Source organism: Lagopus leucura, unplaced genomic scaffold, assembly GCF_019238085.1.
Source record: "Lagopus leucura isolate 7727_CA_CO unplaced genomic scaffold, USGS_WTPT01 60534-0_obj-0_obj, whole genome shotgun sequence".
In the NCBI taxonomy this organism is placed as follows: domain Eukaryota; kingdom Metazoa; phylum Chordata; class Aves; order Galliformes; family Phasianidae; genus Lagopus; species Lagopus leucura.
Window position 1 is genome coordinate 1 of NW_024966173.1, and position 17430 is coordinate 17430.

The 17430-nt window shown below is 48.6% G+C and overlaps 1 long non-coding RNA gene across 4 annotated transcripts in view; it reads right to left on the minus strand.

Annotated features, from left to right (window-relative positions):
- Window positions 1–7: 7 nt before the first annotated feature.
- The window catches only part of LOC122192447, a 17780-nt gene continuing 357 nt past the window's right edge, over window positions 8–17430 (minus strand). The window contains exons 2-4 of one of the 4 annotated variants that reach the window (XR_006182610.1): window positions 17059–17168; window positions 3379–3534; window positions 8–175 (exon numbers count right to left, since the gene is read on the minus strand). This is a non-coding gene — a long non-coding RNA (uncharacterized LOC122192447). Of the gene's footprint in view, window positions 176–3195; window positions 3535–7605; window positions 7733–17058; window positions 17169–17430 lie in introns of those variants that run through there. The other 3 variants (XR_006182612.1, XR_006182611.1, XR_006182609.1) reach the window with 3 other exon arrangements.

A 17430-nucleotide genomic window follows, 5' to 3' on the forward strand; every position in this document is an offset into this window, starting at 1 on the left:
GGACCCCTCCCGCTCTGTCCTTTCAGTCTGCTGCCAGCGATCCGGACAGTGCCTGAAGCCCAAGAGCAGCCGGTGACCTGCCAGCTGCAGGGGGAGGCAGGGACATCAAGCCAATAAGACCTGCGCCGAGCACTGGGAACCAAACGTGTCAGCTTCCTCGATGAGCAACAGGGGGCTGAAAAAGACCAGCATGAGGGTGCGGCGCGATTACTGCAGGCAGCCAAGGCCTCACCCCATCACATGTCCTTGAGGCCAAGACCGCCTTCCAGAAGAGCTTCCCAAGCTTCCTCAAGGGCTGAGTCTGCGCAGCCTCAAGGCAGACCATCCAGGCTCCCTCTGGCATGCGACTCCGTGAAACACTTCAGGAAGAGGGCAAGGAAGATCATGCGAGTGCAGAAAGCACTCAAGCAGATGGCACCACCACCACTGCGTGGTGAGTCCAGCCTGCCTGAGGAGTCTACCGTCAAGCGACCTGGATCGCTGCCACCCATCAAAGAAGAAATGGGGTCTCCCGAGGGTCAGCCTCCGAGGACCAAAACCCCACCCCGCAGGAAGGACACACCCTACCCACACTGGTTCAGGCGTGGGGTGCACACGACAGACAGACTGGAGGCTGCAAGACAGAGGCATGAATCCCATCCGCATCACCGCTCATAGTAAACCAGGCTGCCCAGGGCCCCATCCAACCTGGCCTTGAACACCTCCAGGGACGGGGCATCCACAGCCTCTCTGGGCATCCGGTTCCACCATCTCACCACTCTCTCTGTAAACAACAGTCCAACCTGACATCCCATCTTCAACTCAACACCACTTCCTCTTGGCCTGACCTTAGCTACACCATCAAAGAGTTGACTCCCCTCCTGTTTGGAGGCTCCCTTCATGGACTGGAAGGCTGCAATGAGGTCACCGCGCAGCTTTCCCTTCTCCAGGCCAAACAAGGAGATCTAGAGGGAAATGTAGAGGGGCAAAACCATCAATAAAGCCTCCTCCTTTAAACATCTCCAGAATGCCTGTGACGGTGTCACTGCGTCTTTTTATGCCGGCTCTTTTTATGCCGCTGGAGGGAGAAAGAATTGTGAGAGGGCATCAGAGCGTCGCACGATGCTTTACTTGGTGCCAAAGGAAATCCAGCGCCTCTCTGCACTTATCTGGATCACAAGCTTATCGGCTCTTGACCTGCCACAGTTCCCCTGCTCATGCCAGCCAGCTTTTGGCCTGGCGGAGCCCCCCAGCAGGCCAGGAGACTTCTGGCCTGGCAGGACCTCAAGGGCCATCCGGCTTGAAACCTCACAGGGCCCTCCTGGCCAGCCGGATGGCCATCATTTGGCCTGGCAGCGCCCACTGGGCCAGCTGGCCAGCCTTTGGCCCGGCAGGGCCCTCCCAAGCTGCTGGCTAGCTGTTGGCCATGCTGGGACCCTGGCTTTTGGCCTAGTATGACCTCCCGGCCAGCTGGGAGACTTCTGCATGGCAGGGCTACCCGTGACAGTCAGCCTGACATCTTTTGACCCAGCAGGGCCCCCCTGTCCGGCCAGCTGGTTTTTTGCAAGCAGGGACCCACACACCAGCCGGCCTGCTGCCTTCTGGCTTGGCGGGGTCCCCCCGGCTGGCTGGGAATCTTCTGGCCTGGCAAAGCTAGACGGGTCAGTTGGCAGGACAGCTTTTGGCCAGGCACAGCTCCCCACTTTGGCTGACCAGCCAGACATTGGCCTGGCAGGGCACCCCCGGCCAGCCGGGATACTGCTGCCCAGGCAGGATCACCCAGGCCAGCTGGCAACCCAACTATGAACCCTGCAGGGTGCCCTGCCCAGCCAGCAGGCTTTAACCCAGCATTCCCTCCCCTCCCCCCACTCTTTTTCCCCCCCCTACAGCCCCTCAAGCCCCATTCAGCCTTCAGGCCCTGTGCCCTCCCTCCCCCTCATTCCAGGGTATTTTACTGCCTTCCCCTCACCCCCTCCACGGGTGGCCCACAACCCCCTGAGTCCCTCAGTCTGACCCCGGGGTTACCCTCCCCCTCATCCCCCACCTCCAACTCCCCCATTCTCAGTGATGGAGTCCTCTTCCACCCATCCCCTCATTTCCTCCGTCAGTGCCTGCCCCTAGTGCCCATTCTGATTCCCAGGGTCCCCTGTCTGACACCCTCCCCCCTGTTCCTTCCTCGGTCCCCCACCCCCATCCCTTGTGTCCCCTTTCCTGCCCCCCTACAAGTCTTCCCATTTTGTCCCCTACACTCATCTCCCCCCCAGTCCCCTCTGACACCCAGAATTCCCCATCCCCCCAAGTACCCCTGCTCCAATTCCCCCATTCTGATCTGTAGAATCTCCTACCATCCCCCACTCCTCTCAGTTTGCCCCCAGTGTCCCGTCTTCCCTTACTTCTCCCCCTCCTGACTCCCTTTTCTGACCCCTAGAGTCCCTTGTACCCCCCATGCCCTCCTTTTACGTCTGGCTCAAGTTACTGCTGAGCCTTTTTGATTTCTCGGTGACACAATTGACAAAGTGTGAGAGTCCAAACCACTGATGGGAGAGCTGTGATCATGTTACAGCAGATGGTGAGAGGGGTGGCCAGACCCCCAGACTCACATGAGCACCCCCTGGACACCCAAAGACCCCTCTAGGACATCCACAGACCCTTCTGGATGACTCCAGGACCACTCAGACCCACATGAGGACTCCCTGGATCCTACCAGACCCTACTGGGACATCCCCACATCAGCCTGGGGCCTCCTCAGAGCTCCTGGGCCCACAGTGGGAACTTCCAGATCCTTCCAGGGTGCCACGGGACCAACTTGGGGGCTCCCGGGACACCCCAAGACCCCTCTGGGACATCTCCAGACTCTTCTGCATGAGTCCAGAACCCCCTGGCTGCCACTGAATGTCTGTACGATGTCTCATGCAGATCCTTCTGCATGATTCTAAGGGGGGATGAGGGGAGTTGTGGGGGGAGAAAGGGTTCAGTAGGGCTTCTGTGGGCTGGAAAGGGGGTTGTGTGGAATCTACGGGGGAAGGTGTGAGTGGGACTTCTGTGGGGTGGAAAGTAAGTCTGGTGATGGCGGGAGGGGTGGAAGGGGAAAATGGGGAGTTGTGAAGAGCTTCTGTGGGGTGTAAAGGGGGTCTGGGGGCAGAGAGTGGGGGGGGCTGTAGGGGGGGAGGAGAAAAGGAGAGTGAGGCTTCCATGAGTGGAAAAGGGGTCTGGGGGATGGAGGGAGGGGGGGGGGGAGGGCTGGTATGGGACATAAAGGGGGTCCAAGTGGGGAATACTGGGGATCAAAATGGGGGAGCGGACTCCAGAAGTCGGGAATCCAGTTACTGCAGCTGGATTCTGTCACTCCAGAAGAGCCACTAGCAGAGCAGAGGAAGATGGCTGCAGCAGGTCACGCACCTGGCCCAACATTCCGGCAGCTAGACTGGCCAGTAATGAACACCCGGCAACCCCTCTGCGCTTCAGAGTGAAAACAAAAGCAGGCAGCAGGGCGCATCTAAAGCATCAACTTCTCCTTACTGAAATGTCTCTGCAGCAGTTAATTCCTCTTCGTATCTGAAGAAGAGCAGAAAGAGAGACATGTAAATTAGATATACTAATTCCATGTTCTCACAGAACCAGTTCGATGTCTAGACATACACAGTGCAGGAGCCCAACCACTAACATAGAGCTCATTTAGCAAGCTTAACTGAGGAGGCTGACAACACATGTCCAAATTTCATGTAAGACTGATGCTCAAAACTGTTAGATCTAGAAAAACAAATGCTTTCAAAGACTTGACTCAAATAGCAATAGAGATTGGCATTATCAATCTTTCTGTATACTGACTGCAAACAGTAAACACAATCTAGAGCATACAATGGCTTTCAACTAAATCCCTTTCTTTCAACTGAATATTTATGAAACAGAAAAAGATCGCCAAGGAATTACATTGATGTTTCTCCTGCTTCTTTGTATCTGCTAAATAATGATTGCCAATGTACTGCCAACAAATCTTTCACCCTTCAATCCCTGTGTCTAACATGCTATTAAAATGGGTTACATAAGGTCTGTGAAATGAAAAAAATACGCTGCCGAAACCACGAAAGGAAAAGCACTCCTGTTGGAAAAGCACGTTTCCCATTGATACGGAATATCTGGCAGATGGAACCACACATTGTGTAGTTTTAAACAAAGCTACAAAGCAGCCCCACGAATGCCTCCACAGGAATTCAGAAATTCTCTGCACTCTTCTCATATTTGACCACAACATTAAGGAGACGCGTCAGACAAACGCACACGGATCAGTGAGGAACGCCTCCGTGCCATCACTGCTTGAGCTGGAGAACGCACGTCGGGAGGTCACTGAGTGCTGCCAACAGACCTCAAACTGCAGCAGTTCTGCCCTTCCATCTCCTGTGTGCTGCTGCTCTCCACTGCGCCCATTGCCTCTCACTGGGGATACTGAATACGTGCATTTGAAGGTAACTGTTACTGTATTAGTTTTATTATACTAGCCTCATTTTCTAGTCTTCCTGCAGTGTCAGTTTACAAGATCTCTGCTCAGTGCTCTCTGAGAAACAGCTGGTACTTTGTTACCTGTCTTCCACATACTAGTCAAAGGTTTGAGCCAGAAACAAACTCCACAGCACTCCAAGTGTCAATCTGAATGCAAAGTATCTGTAATCTGTAAGAGTTCCAAGTTCTAACAAAATACCCTTAGTCTTGCAAGAATAAATGGTGCCTTGTTTCTCTCATACACCCTACTCTCATCCAGTGTGATTCTGGGCCAGGCCTGAACAGCAACTCTTAGGGCTAGACACTAACCAACCTTTAATAAAGCCCACAAATCCCTTCTAAAAATTGACCAAAGAGTCTTGACAGATGCCCACTTTCCCAGTTCACGCCTTGCATGTGCTCATTTCCCCACACACTGATTCTTCATAAAGGACTGCACTTCTTTGGAACCTCACTGGATCAGACCCTGCCCTCCCTTAGAGGAAAGAACGCACTTCACTGGCACAAATATCCACGTCTATTTCAGAGCTGCAGTCAAAGAGATTGCTAACCAGAACTCTAGGCAGCACTGCAATATAACCCTCACATTCCTACAACACAAAGAAGCCACTCCTTGCCAACAGTTCATTTGATTCTCCAATCCCCCTTTCTCCACTTAAGCTGTGACAGCCAATGATGAATCCCACCCCTCCTTTAAGAGGGAGTCACATAAACTGAGCGCTCTGCTCGATGTGCCTTCTGTCACACTGCTCCTGTGCAGCACAGCGCTGTAGGCGCACGCAGGGCTGCACGCAGGGCTGCCGTGCCTCGAGTTCCCCATCAAGCTCTACTCAGGTGAATCCTTGGGAAGTGTTAACGTGTTCAGCTTCAAGAAAACCAGCAAAGTCAAATCAGACTGCTCTTCTTGTCACAGGTTCAGACTGTGAAGCAGCAAGGTATCAGCAAATAACTGAAATTCCTAACAAGCAAAACAAAACTCCTGATTATTTTGAAGCTGAACGTTAGCCAATTTTCTGCAATTATTCTCCCCAAATTCACTTAGCGTTTCTGAAGAAAGCACTTCTTTACATCAGCACTTTACATCAGTGTCACACAAGCAGGGAACAAGAAGGAAATCTTTGGCTTGATTTTCTGTTAAGGTGCACCTTCAGGCTTTCCTGTCCCCTGTGTAAGCAAGCAGCTCTTTATCATCTCAGCTAAAGGTGTAAACAGGCATTCCACCCAAAGACTGCTCCAGACAGGCAGGCCATGCAGAGACTTTAAGCGTTACTTAACTGAAGCCAGACTGACCAGTTTAGAATATAGCAGTCCAACAGGGCAAATGAACAGTGGAACAAGGCATTTCGAGGGAGAGGGGGCACAGATTATTTAATTCTCACTCTTTGGCACACAGGACAGAGTCAGTTTCTTGTATTTTTCCATTACAGCAGCTGTTTTTAATCTTGTGGCTTAACTAATACAAGGGCTCCCTCCTCAAATCACTCCTGCCACCGCAACAACAACAAACATTTGAGAAGAACTTTAAGAAGCACTTTAAGAAACAGTGTGAGAAAAGTAGATAGGAAAATCCTGGATAAAAACAAGGAGAGCAGCCCACGTACAGTCCTATCCACAGCTGCCTGAGGCAAGCAGTCCATTTTTGTTGGCCACAGCACAAAGACTGAAAACTGATGGTAAAAACAAACAAAAACCTGCAGCCAGAATAGAAAAAATTCTGCTCAAATATAAGCAAAAATTCTCTTACTTTTTATACTTAATGTTTCCTGCTGACCCCATGCTGCGCATCAGACTAGAAGGGAAAGTCACTTTTGAGCAGCTCTACAAGCACGACGACTGCTTCAGCAAGCAGAGCTCAGCTGATGTTATGCAGAAATGTAAGCCAGTGTAATTCTTGGCAGGTTGTCACTGCACTCTGGGATTTGTTTCGTCAGTGAAAGGAAGCTCAGCCAAGACCTCCAACCATCAGCCAGCACAACAAGGAGACACCTTCAGTAACACGGAACAGAGCGGAGCAGTGACGGCGTGCAAACATCAGCAGATGTGGCCCAGCAGAGCTGCCATCAGCCATCCTTGCTCACTGTCACCATCCATGCACCCTGCACCTCCTGCACGCTACTGACTGGACACAGCTGAAAGCTCTACAGCAGAAACGGAGCACTGAGTGTCGGCAGCTGGAACAACCATGCACTGAGCATTTCCTGAGTTCCACATCACAGCATTTTCATTTGCCATAGTCTTTCATGTATGACTTCCACAGCACGTGTGACAGAGCATTAGACAATCTGGATAAGTACCAGCACACTGAAGACAAAAGCGTAAGCATTTCCAAAATAACTCATTTTAATTCTACCCACAAATGAGTAGCATACATCCTTGTTCTCCAGTGACTACAAAGGAAGTTTATCCACCTGTGGTTTTATCTTACATCTGCCACAGTTAATTCTAATATTTCAATATAAAAGCTCAAAGCTGTTTTGAGCTTAGATTTCAAGGCACTTTCCAAACACGATCTACTAAAGAAAGACGTGAAAAATGCTCTTTCCTTTTTGCTTTGTTCTGAACATTGTTTCATTCATCCTATCCACCTGAGAATTAGTAAGCACAAAATTTTAATGCTTGTCTTATTAGAAGAACAAACAATTCTTCAGAACAACTACCAGACCCAGCAGCTACTTGAGATTATCTCACGGAAGAAACCCAAGAAAAACGAGGGAAATGCAGTAAGATGCTACGTGCAGTCTGCTGGAATGTCTTCAATCCTGCTAGACTGACCGTGCTTTGTAACACGAAGCTCTGTTAAGGACTATAAGGACATGCTCTGAGCTCAAATCCCGAACTCTCAGAGAGTACTGTGATAGAATTTTGGCTGCTCACATCCCATGCATCTGGCAAGCAAAATCCTATCAGCTGGCAAAGAACACTGGACCAGAAGGAAACAACCACACTGACCTGCCACACATACATGCCAAGTAAAAGTAGTAAGAGAAGAAGGAAAGAACTCAAAGTCTTTCTGCCATGTGGCTTCACGTAAATGGGCAGCAAGCATAAATAAATTGTATTTTCTTAAAGAACCTCATCACACCACTTAAAGCAACAGACCTGACAGTGTTTTTCAAAAGGTTGACTTACTTTTCACAGTACCTAACAACAATAACCTGACACACACACAGTTTAAAACCTCAACTTGATTGTAAGCGTAGGCTGCTGTCCGAATTCTTGCCATGCGATTTAAAATTCCAACAAAATCTCCAGCAATCTGCAAAGACACAAACAGGAAAAATAGCAGGGCACAACCATGAGCAACAGCTGATGTACAGCTCACGTCTACAGACATCTCTATGTGAGAGGAAATGTACAAATACGGCCCTGTCCTTCAGGAAGCGCCCTTCTGAACGACAACACTTCTGCCTCAGCAGGAACGGGAACCACTGAGAACCCAGCAGCACCACACAGCCCCTGCTGACTGTAGGGAAGAAATAAAGGGGGTGCTGTGCTTCAACCAGAATATTCCTATTTCTGAATTGTGAGGAAGAAATTCCCAAAGTACTGAAAAGAGAGATGAATACAGCTTCCAATTTTCTTCAGTTCTCTCTTTGGTGCAACATGCAGTGGACTCCTCTGCAAGCCTCATTACTCCTTGTGGAGCAAGGAGACACACTGCTGGGATTATGCAGTGATGTCACCATTCAGCCCCAGTATCACACATTCTTTTCCTTTGGCAAGTTTACAGGAGCGCTGGAGTTATGAATAACTTGCATGAAGTTGAATAATTGAAAACAATGCTCAACATAAAGATTGCAGGGCCACACACTCTCTCTTGCAAGCAGAATGGAGCACTGCAGATCTGTAAACCCACACGCTAGCACTTCTGAAAATGATGAGACAGTTTTAATACCACCGAGCACAAAAGCAAGAGTAAACAGAAATTTATTCACTTAGGCAAGAAATTAGGAGCCAGAGCTCTTTGACTTTGGAGGAAGATGCTACACTCGTTACAGACACTCCTCTTCAACAGACTCAAACTGAGCAGAATGCAGGAAAATAGCACAGGATTTTTCACACCGCAGCTTTGGTGATACTGTAAAGCTCTCACCTTGGGGTCCAATAAAAAAATGTGGAGCACAGAGGACACATGACTCTTTGAAATTTGAGTATGTTCAGTGACCAAGGGACATGAAGAGACAGCTCTGAAGGGATCTGAACATCATCGGATGGACAGAAGGAAAAAGAAACGGAGACAGAAGGAATAAGAGTGATAGCAGGGAAATGGAGTGAGCAGAAGGGAAGAGTGAGGGAACAAGAAACAGCTCTGAATAGCTGTCAGAGGGAACAGCAGAGAGCAGGAGAGGAGGAAAAGGGGAGGAAAAGAGAATGTGCATGGAGAGAACTGCATGTACCAGGGAGGGGGGCTGTGGAAGTGAGAGAGAGGAGAGAGAAGCCTGTGCAATGGCAGGAGGGGGAGAGGCAGTATGGAGAGATAGCGAGAGAGAAAAGAGAGGACATAGGGGAAATAGCAGAGGGGGAGATAGGAGAGCAGAGAAAAGAGAAAGAGGAAAGAAAAAGGAAAGAAGCACGGCGGGCAGAGGAGTGTGGAGAGGGACAAAGGGAAGAGCATGAAGGAGGGATGGATTGGGAGAGTGAGTGGGAAGGGAGAGAAATGATTGTGAGGGAGCGAAGAGACAAAGGTGGAGAGCAGAAAGAAGCAAGGGAAAGGCAAGCAAGGAGCAAAGAAGGAAAGGGGAAGGCAGGCATGAAGCAAGAAGTGCAGGGAAGGAGAAAAGGGACAGAAGGCAAACAAGAGGACATAGGAAAATATGAGGAAAAAGAGAAAAGATGCAGAAAGAATGAATGAGCAAGGTAAAAAAAAATAGAGAAGAGTAAGCAAGAAAAGAAGTCTGGAAAGGAGCACTGACAGCACTGAGGCAAAGACCAAAACAGAAGCAGACTAAAGAAAGCAATGTGTGGCTGAGAGGGGGAAAAAGCAAATAGTGTCAGGCACGTGGAAATAAAAGCAAAGGCAAGACAGCAAGCAAACAAGAAATGAGAGGGAGATGGGAACAGCACGCATAGACATGAGTGGCAGAAAGTGAGGTAAGGGAAGAAGGCAAAAGCAAAAAGGCCAAGGGAAAAGACCGAGCAAGAGGTAAAGAGACACAGTAGGACAAATTCAACACGACAGGAAAGGAGGAACAAGAGGGGAGACAGATTAAGAGCATGAATGGTGGAAACTGAGGGGAAAGAAGAGCAAAAAGAACAGGGGGCAGAAGGCAGTGGTAGGGACAGCGAGGAAGGGATGAGAAAGGACAGGAAAGAAGGGAAGTGAGTCCAGGAAAGGATGATTAGGAGAGACAGCGATGGGGAGGGAAACACAGCAAGGGGTCAATAGGAGGAATAATAGCAAGAGCATGGAAAAAGCAGGGAACGGGAAAGAGCACAAGTGAGCAGGGGATCATGGCAGAGAGAATGAATGGCTAAGAGAGTGTGAGGCAAAGGAAAAGCAAATGCATAAGCAAAAGCATGCAAGAGAGGGAAAGAGCTAGTAGGGAAAAAGAGGGAAACAGCTAGTAGAGGGAGAAAGAAGTGCATGCAAGTAGAAGAGAAGCCCCAGAACTCAAGAAAGAAGCAGAGAGAAAAAGGGACAACTGAGAAACCTGTAAGAGAGAGAGAACAAGGTGGTGTGAAAAAGCATGCAAGAGAAGGGAAATGTACATGCAAGGTCCTGAGAGAAAAAGCTTAACAGTGAGGGTAGGCTGGCTCTGGCTGGGGTGGAGTGAACTCCTCATAGCTCGTACGCTGTTTTGAATTTATGACTAAAAAGCATTGATATTATGTCAGTGTTGTAACTCTTGTTCAGAGGTTGCACAACATCAGGTTTCCTATGTTTCACATGCTGCCCCTCAGCCAGGGACTGCAGGAGTGCACAAGAAGTTGGGGAAGGCAAAGCCAGAACAGCCGGCCCAGACTGACCAAAGGAACATTCTGTGCTGTATGACACACTCAGCAGTAAAAGCTGAAAGGGAAGAAGTGGTCCTGCTTAGGGAAAGCTCTAGAGAGCAAGAGATGGCATGTAAGCACATGAGAAAAGGGGAGGGCCCCAAAGCAAGACAAATGGAAAGAACATGACAGAGAGAAAGGAAAGGAGCCTGAAAGAGAAAGGGACTGTGTGTGCATGACAGAGAGAAAAAGATTTCCTTCTTGTTCCTTCTAAGAGAAGGAGGAGAAGCATGGAAGTGAGGGAAACTGCATGCAGTCTAGAAGGCAAGCAGACATGAGAAAGAGGTGACAACAGCACATGCAAGAGAGAGAAGGAAAGCATGCAAGAAAGTGCATGCAAGAGGGTAAAAACAATATGCAGCCAAAGCCTGAGATAAAGTGTGTAAAATGGGTGATAAGTAAGAGAGCACAGAAAGGAAAGTGCAAGGCAGTCAAAGCAAAAGGAGGGAGAAAAATGCATGTGAGAAACAGGGAAAATGGAGAGGCAAGAAAACAGGCAAGGGATAAACTGAATGCAGAAAGAAACAGAAGGCAGGGGGTGAAACTGCCAGAGAGAGAAAGGTAAAGGACAACAGACAGGGACAGTGTCACAGGAATGGGAAAGGAAGCCCGCACATGTGAGAAGGTGAATGGGCATGAGATGGACTTAGGGCATACGCACACAGAGAGCAGAACTAACTGGGTGATGGCACACAGAGAAAGAGGAAGAGCGAGGCACAGGGAGAACAGGGAAGCGCATGAATGGGAGAGTAAGAGAGGAGGGCATGCGGGAACGTCCATGTGAGAGAGAATGAGTGCACGAGAAATGAGCAAAAGGAAAAGTGTCAGCGCAAGGAAATCATACAAGAAAGAGAAAAGGCACAGGAAAAAGATATAAGCCATGGGAGAGAGAATGGATGAAAGAAGAAGATGGTTTGCACGCACAAAAGAGAAAAATTGTGACAGAAAAGTGCACAGGAGAGAGAGCAAGCATGCAAGACAGTGCTAGTGTGCAAGAGATGGCAAGTACGCAAGAGACAGCAAAGACTGAGCATGGAGGGGGGAGGAAAAGACTAAGCAAGAGGGAGGGAGAAGTCCATGAGGGAGGGGGAAGAGCAAGCACCAGAGAAAAATGGTATGAGGCAGTTAAAGAGGAAGAGCATCCTCTCCTTCCATCATGGAGAGAAGCTGCACTACAGGGGGAAAGCACGTGGCTGAAGGAATGCAGTGAAGGTGGGGGAACAGGCACAAGAGGGAAGAGAAAAGCATGAGGATGAAAAGGCGCCTGAGAGCGGAAGTGAAGTGGGAGAACCCACAGGAGAAAGGGGATGCGTGCGACAGAGGGAAACCAAGCAGAACAAAGGGGAAAAGTGCATGAGAGAAAGCGTGTAGAAGAGGACATGGAAGCTTGAGGGTAAGAAACTGCAGCAAGACAGGAAAAGCATGTATGAGAGGGTTATCATGCGAGTCTGGGGCAAGGGAAAGTTCACTAAGGAGGAAGGGAATGAGTGCAAGAAAGAGGGACTATACGCAGGACAACACAAGCAAGAAAGGGAAGGGGCTGCATGAGAAGAAAAGTCAGAACACATAAACAGAAGTGAAAGAGTGAGGGGTTTGCATGAAGGGTGGAAACCTGCCCGTGAGAGAGAGGAAGCATGCAGTGCAAAGAGATGGAAAGTGTGTGTGCAAGAGAGAGGAAAACTTGAGGCTGTGAGAAGGAAAGGAGCACGAGAGAGTTAGAAGAGAGAGGGAGGCTGTGTCTGTGAATAAGGGAAGCTACAAAGGGAAGCCACGTTAGGAAAAAAAGGGAGAACGTGCAAAAAATGAGAGAGGGGAAATGTGCTGACAGAGAGGGAAAGCCAAACCAAGAGAGCAAACATAAGCATGAGAGAAGAGGGGAAGTGTGCCAAGAACTCCAAAGACAGTGAGGGAAGCCCAAGATACGTACAAAAGGGAGTGAAGGAAAATGAGAGGTACAGAGAAAAAAAACACACGCAGAAGAGAGATGTGATTCATGCATAAAGAACAAAAAGAGAAGTACAGCATCACAGAAGAACACTTACAGACAGGGAGCATGAGCAAGTGAGACATGCAAGTGGCATATGCAGTTGAGCGAAATCACACACATTCAACACAGCAAAAATTTATTCTGTATTTGTATTTTATGTCTCTTCTTGCTTAGTTTAAAGCCGTTTTTATCCCTTATCCCACCCCTATGCTCCCTGACAAACAGCCCCTTCCCATGGGAAAAGAAGCATGTGCAAGAAAGGGAAAGTGTACGCAGGCAAGAGGAAAGGAAAGCACACACACAAGACTAAGAAAGCAAACCTAGGAGAGTTAAAGAGCAAGAAAAAAAGCACTGGAGAAAAGGCACAAGAAGAAGCAACAGCATGAGATGGACTGCACGAATGGGAGGCGGAGCAGATAAGAGGGAAGTGGACAAGCCAGATCTCACACAACAGTGAGGTTGCAGAAATTAGAAGAAAAGGATGAGAGTGGGCAAGGCAGCCAAAGATCTGTCTGATCTGTTAAGAACCAGGAAAAACAAACAAAAAAGGCATTAAATGTCACCACATTTTCTTCACCTTACTTGCTAGGTGACCACCTTCACCAAGTGGGAGAATCACAGAATCGTAAGGGTTGGAAAGACCACTGAGATGACCTAGTGAACGATCAACCCACGACTGTGACCACTGAACAGAAGAAACAGGCATCAGAGATGCTGGAGAAGGAAAGACCACAAAGACAGAAGGAAATCAGATATAGACAGAATCATAGAACAGCCTGGGGTGCAAGGGACCTGCAAGATCATCTAGTTCCAAGCCCCTGCCACAGACGGGGCATTTCCCACTAGAGCAGGTTGCTCAAAGACCCATCCTGCTCCTGAATACTTTCAGGGAGAGGTGACCACCTCCAGTGTCTCACCATCTTCACAGCAAAGAATTTCTTCTCCCACTACCTAGTCTAAATCTATCCTCTTCCAGTTTAAAGCCATCTCCTCTCGTCCTGTCGCTACCTGTACTTACAAAAAGTAAGTCTGCAAAAGGGAAGCAAAGCAAGGGAGAAATTGCAAGAGCCTGGGAAGGACTCAATGAGAAAGGAGGAAACACGAGGGAAAAGTGCAAGCAAGAGGGGAAGATTTTACGAGCAAGAGGAGAAGCATGGAAGAGGTGAAGGAAGTGAGAGACCATGAGAGAGAAGACTTGATGATCCTTGAGGTCTTTTCCAACCCAAGCTATTCTGTGATGACTCTGTGAACACATGCTAGAGTGTGAGCACCCAAGGGAGATGAGGAAAGCAAAGAGAGGAAAAGCATACCAGAGTAGGAGCACATGGACAAGGGCAGAAACATGCAATAGAAGAAAACACAAGTAGGTGAGGAAATACAAGCAAGAAAAGAAAAATGCAAAAGAGAGAGAGAATGCATGACTGGAAAGCAAGAGGAATAAGGGAGCAGAAGAACAGAAAATGGGAAAATGAAAGAGCGTGACAGGAAAATGCAAGAGATAAACACATTAAGCGACACATAGAAGGCATATCAGAAAACATAGGCGAGAGGGTAAGCTCTTCAAGAGAGCACGAGTCAGAGAGGAAAAGTGTCTAAGAAGGAGATTAACACAGAGGGTAAGTATTTCAGAGAGAGAGAAAACAAGAGCCAAGAGGGAAACGGCACACGAGAGGAAGAGAGAAGAAGGAATGGAAGGAGCAGGGAAGGAACGAGAAAGGGTCATGTGGTGGAGGGAGCAGTAGAGAGAGAAAGAAACAGCAAAGGTACACTGCCAAAGACATGGGAGGGAAAGTGCAAGTAGGTGTGAAAGGGAGCAAGCAAGAAATACTGCTGAAAAACAGCAAAGGGGAAAGCGAGGCTCTGGGAGAGGAAAGTGCAAAAGAAAGAAGGAGCACGTGAGAGCAGAAGTGTGCAAGTGAAATAAGGAAAGCATGAGAGAGGAGTATAGGAGGGAGGAAAAGAAGGAAAATATGGTGGGCAACGTGTGAGGAAAGTGAGAGAAGCGGAGGGAGGGAGGATGAGTGGAGCGGGAGTATGAAAGAGACAAAAGCGGACAGAGCAGTATAAAAGTCACAAAGAAGGGGGGCACGGAGCGTAAGAAGTAGATCGACAGCATGGCCAAGAGGGAAAGTGCATTCAAGAATGTTCCCGAGATGGAAAAGCATGCAGGCAATGGTGAAATGATGACAGACCAGAAGACAGGGAGAATGGAAAAAAAGCAAGCATAATAGGGAAAAGAACGTGCAAAAGAACAGCAAAGCTGGGGGGCTTTAAGGAGAGGTGCAGGGGAAGAACAGAGAGAGGGAACAGGAAGATGGAAAGGAGAAGCAGGAGAAAGGGGAGGAGAGTGTAAAGGGAGAAGTGCAAGGGAGAGGCAAAGTGAGAGAGAAGCAAAGCGAGAGTGAGGCAGGGGAAACGCCAGCCAGAGAAGCAGCAGGAGAGAGGAGAAGAACAGGAGATGGAAGGGAAGGCTCAGGTTACAGACTGAAAGTGTGAGGGGTGGGGAAGAGCAAGAAATGGGGAATTAGAATGTGAGAGAGATTGGAAACCATGTGAGAAAGGAGAAAAGGGAGAAAACGGAAAGGAAGACAGAAGGGAAAAGCAAGGGACAATCAGAACACACAGCAAAGACATACAAGAGAGCAAAAAAAAAAAAAACCAGCTTTGACTTAGGATTTAAAGATCACTTCAGGCAGGAACAGCATCTTTTGCCTGTCTTTTTTTTTGGTCTGCAAATACACATGCCCGATGTTTAATAAATTCTATTATGAAAAGACATTAAACAGCTGCATTATCTCATTTCAGTCATAGTGATGAAAATACACATTTTTCACCACTCATGGCTCAAAAGCAAGACTTCAGGTTTGTGGCTTAAAATTACACCAGGATACAAATATTTCTTGCTCCTAGAGACAGCAGGGCTCCAGTTTGGAGCCTGTGGTGGAACAGAAACCTCCCCTTCATCCACAACATAAGCTGCACGTAACTGCATTAAGGCTCACAGATGCAGAGATGTTTCCAATTCCCGACTCTGCACCACAGCACTGGTGCTGACATGGGCAAACTGCCCAGACTGCTCAAATCATCAGCAAAAGGCATTTTTCAGAAACATAAAAAGCATACAACATTCACGTGTAGCTCATCCCAGGCATCTGTGAATTTGTTCCAAGTGATGGAGCGCCAGGAGAGCACTGGCAGAAGCAGGCAGCAGAATACACCTCACACAACAGCTGAGCTTACCAGGGCTCTCTGGAGGCCACGTACTGCAACCAGACTGCTGCAGCACGGCCACTCAGAGGCCGCCCTCAACACCACATCCACGTAACTCCTGAACATCTCTGAGAGTTTCCACAACCTCTCTGGGCAACCTGTGCCGGTATGCCATCATCTGCACACTACATAAGTGCTTCCCCACACACAGAGAGACCCTGCTGCGTGCAACTTTGTGCCCATTGCCCCCTGTTCACTGAAGAAAGCCAGGCTCTTTTCTCTTTCCACTTTCTTCAGGTATTTCTGAACACTGATGAGATCCTCTGAGTGCTCTCCCACACTCAACAGTTCCAGCTCATACGTGAGATGCTCCAGTCTCTCAGTCACCTTGGTGGTCCTTAGTTAGGACTACCTTCATTAGCTCCACATCTCTTTTGTGCTGAGGAGATCAGAGCTAAACACACTTGTCCAGATATGGCCTCACCAATAGACATGAAGAGACACCAAGCATCCCCCCCCTTGATGAGATGGCAATATTTTGGCTCACGTGGCACAGGACAGCGTTACCCTCCTTAGCAACACTGATGGTTTATGTACAACCAGGTGCTCATCAAGACCCCAAGGTCCTCTTCTGCAAAGCTGCTTCCCATCCAGCCGGCACCCAGCAGCTACTGGTGCTGGACTCCACCTCGTTAACCTTCCTAAGTTTCAGGGATCCACTGAGACTCACGGATGGCTCGTCAGCTGGTATTGGAAGAGCTCTGCTGAAACATCTGCTCCTCGTGGCAGACACCTTTCTCCAAGACTAGCTCATCTATCTCAAGTGCATTTCTGCAGCTTACAGCTTCTAACACTCACATGATACATGAATAACTGACAATTTAGAGAACCTCTATTTACTTTAAAGTACCACTGAAACATTTCAAACTGCGCAACAGCTTATGGTCATAATGGCAGAAAGGGATGGGAGACAATTCCATTTTGCATAAAAGCATTCCATGGCAATCCCTAATGATCTACATCAAGGAAAAACAGATATAAAAGCACTAGCTTGGGAAAACTAACCAGGGTATCTGCTGCATAACAGTCAAGAAGGTCTCCATAGACAGTAATGGAAGTTATCAAAAACTCTCCTCAAAGTCGCAATGATTTTTCTGAAGACATTTCAGTTATATCATTCATCATACAGAAGTGATTAATAACAGGATCTCAAAGGACTCTCTATTATAGAAACTCTTTAGTTTAATAAGTAGCCTTTTTAGGTCCCAGCTGTCACAGATCTGCAAGGGCCAGCTGCTCTGCAAAAGAATGTAAACTGGGAAACAAACATGAACACCGGGCTGGTGACAGCGATGGATTCATCAACATCACTGCCAGCTCTGACACCTTACCAGGAGATGCTTCAGCTCATTAACGTGGACTTCATTCCTTCCATCAGCAGCTGCTCCTGAACTGACCTTCATTCATACAGTGACACCACCAACTTCCAGCACGAGCTGACCTGCAAAACAGAGGAAAAAAAGGGGGATGACAGCCAACACAGAGACAACATGCTTTAATATTCACGAACAAAAAAAGCAACGACAATACAGAAGGGCAGCTGCAACAACACAGCAGGATGTGAAGAAATGGAAATCTGGCCTAACACCGGAGCGGCCCGTGGCCGACTGTCCCCCCCACCCAGCCCGGAGCGGCCTGGTGGCGACCGGCCCCCCCGCCGGCCCGGGGGGGGCCGGGGGGGGGGGGGGGGGGGGGGGGGGGGG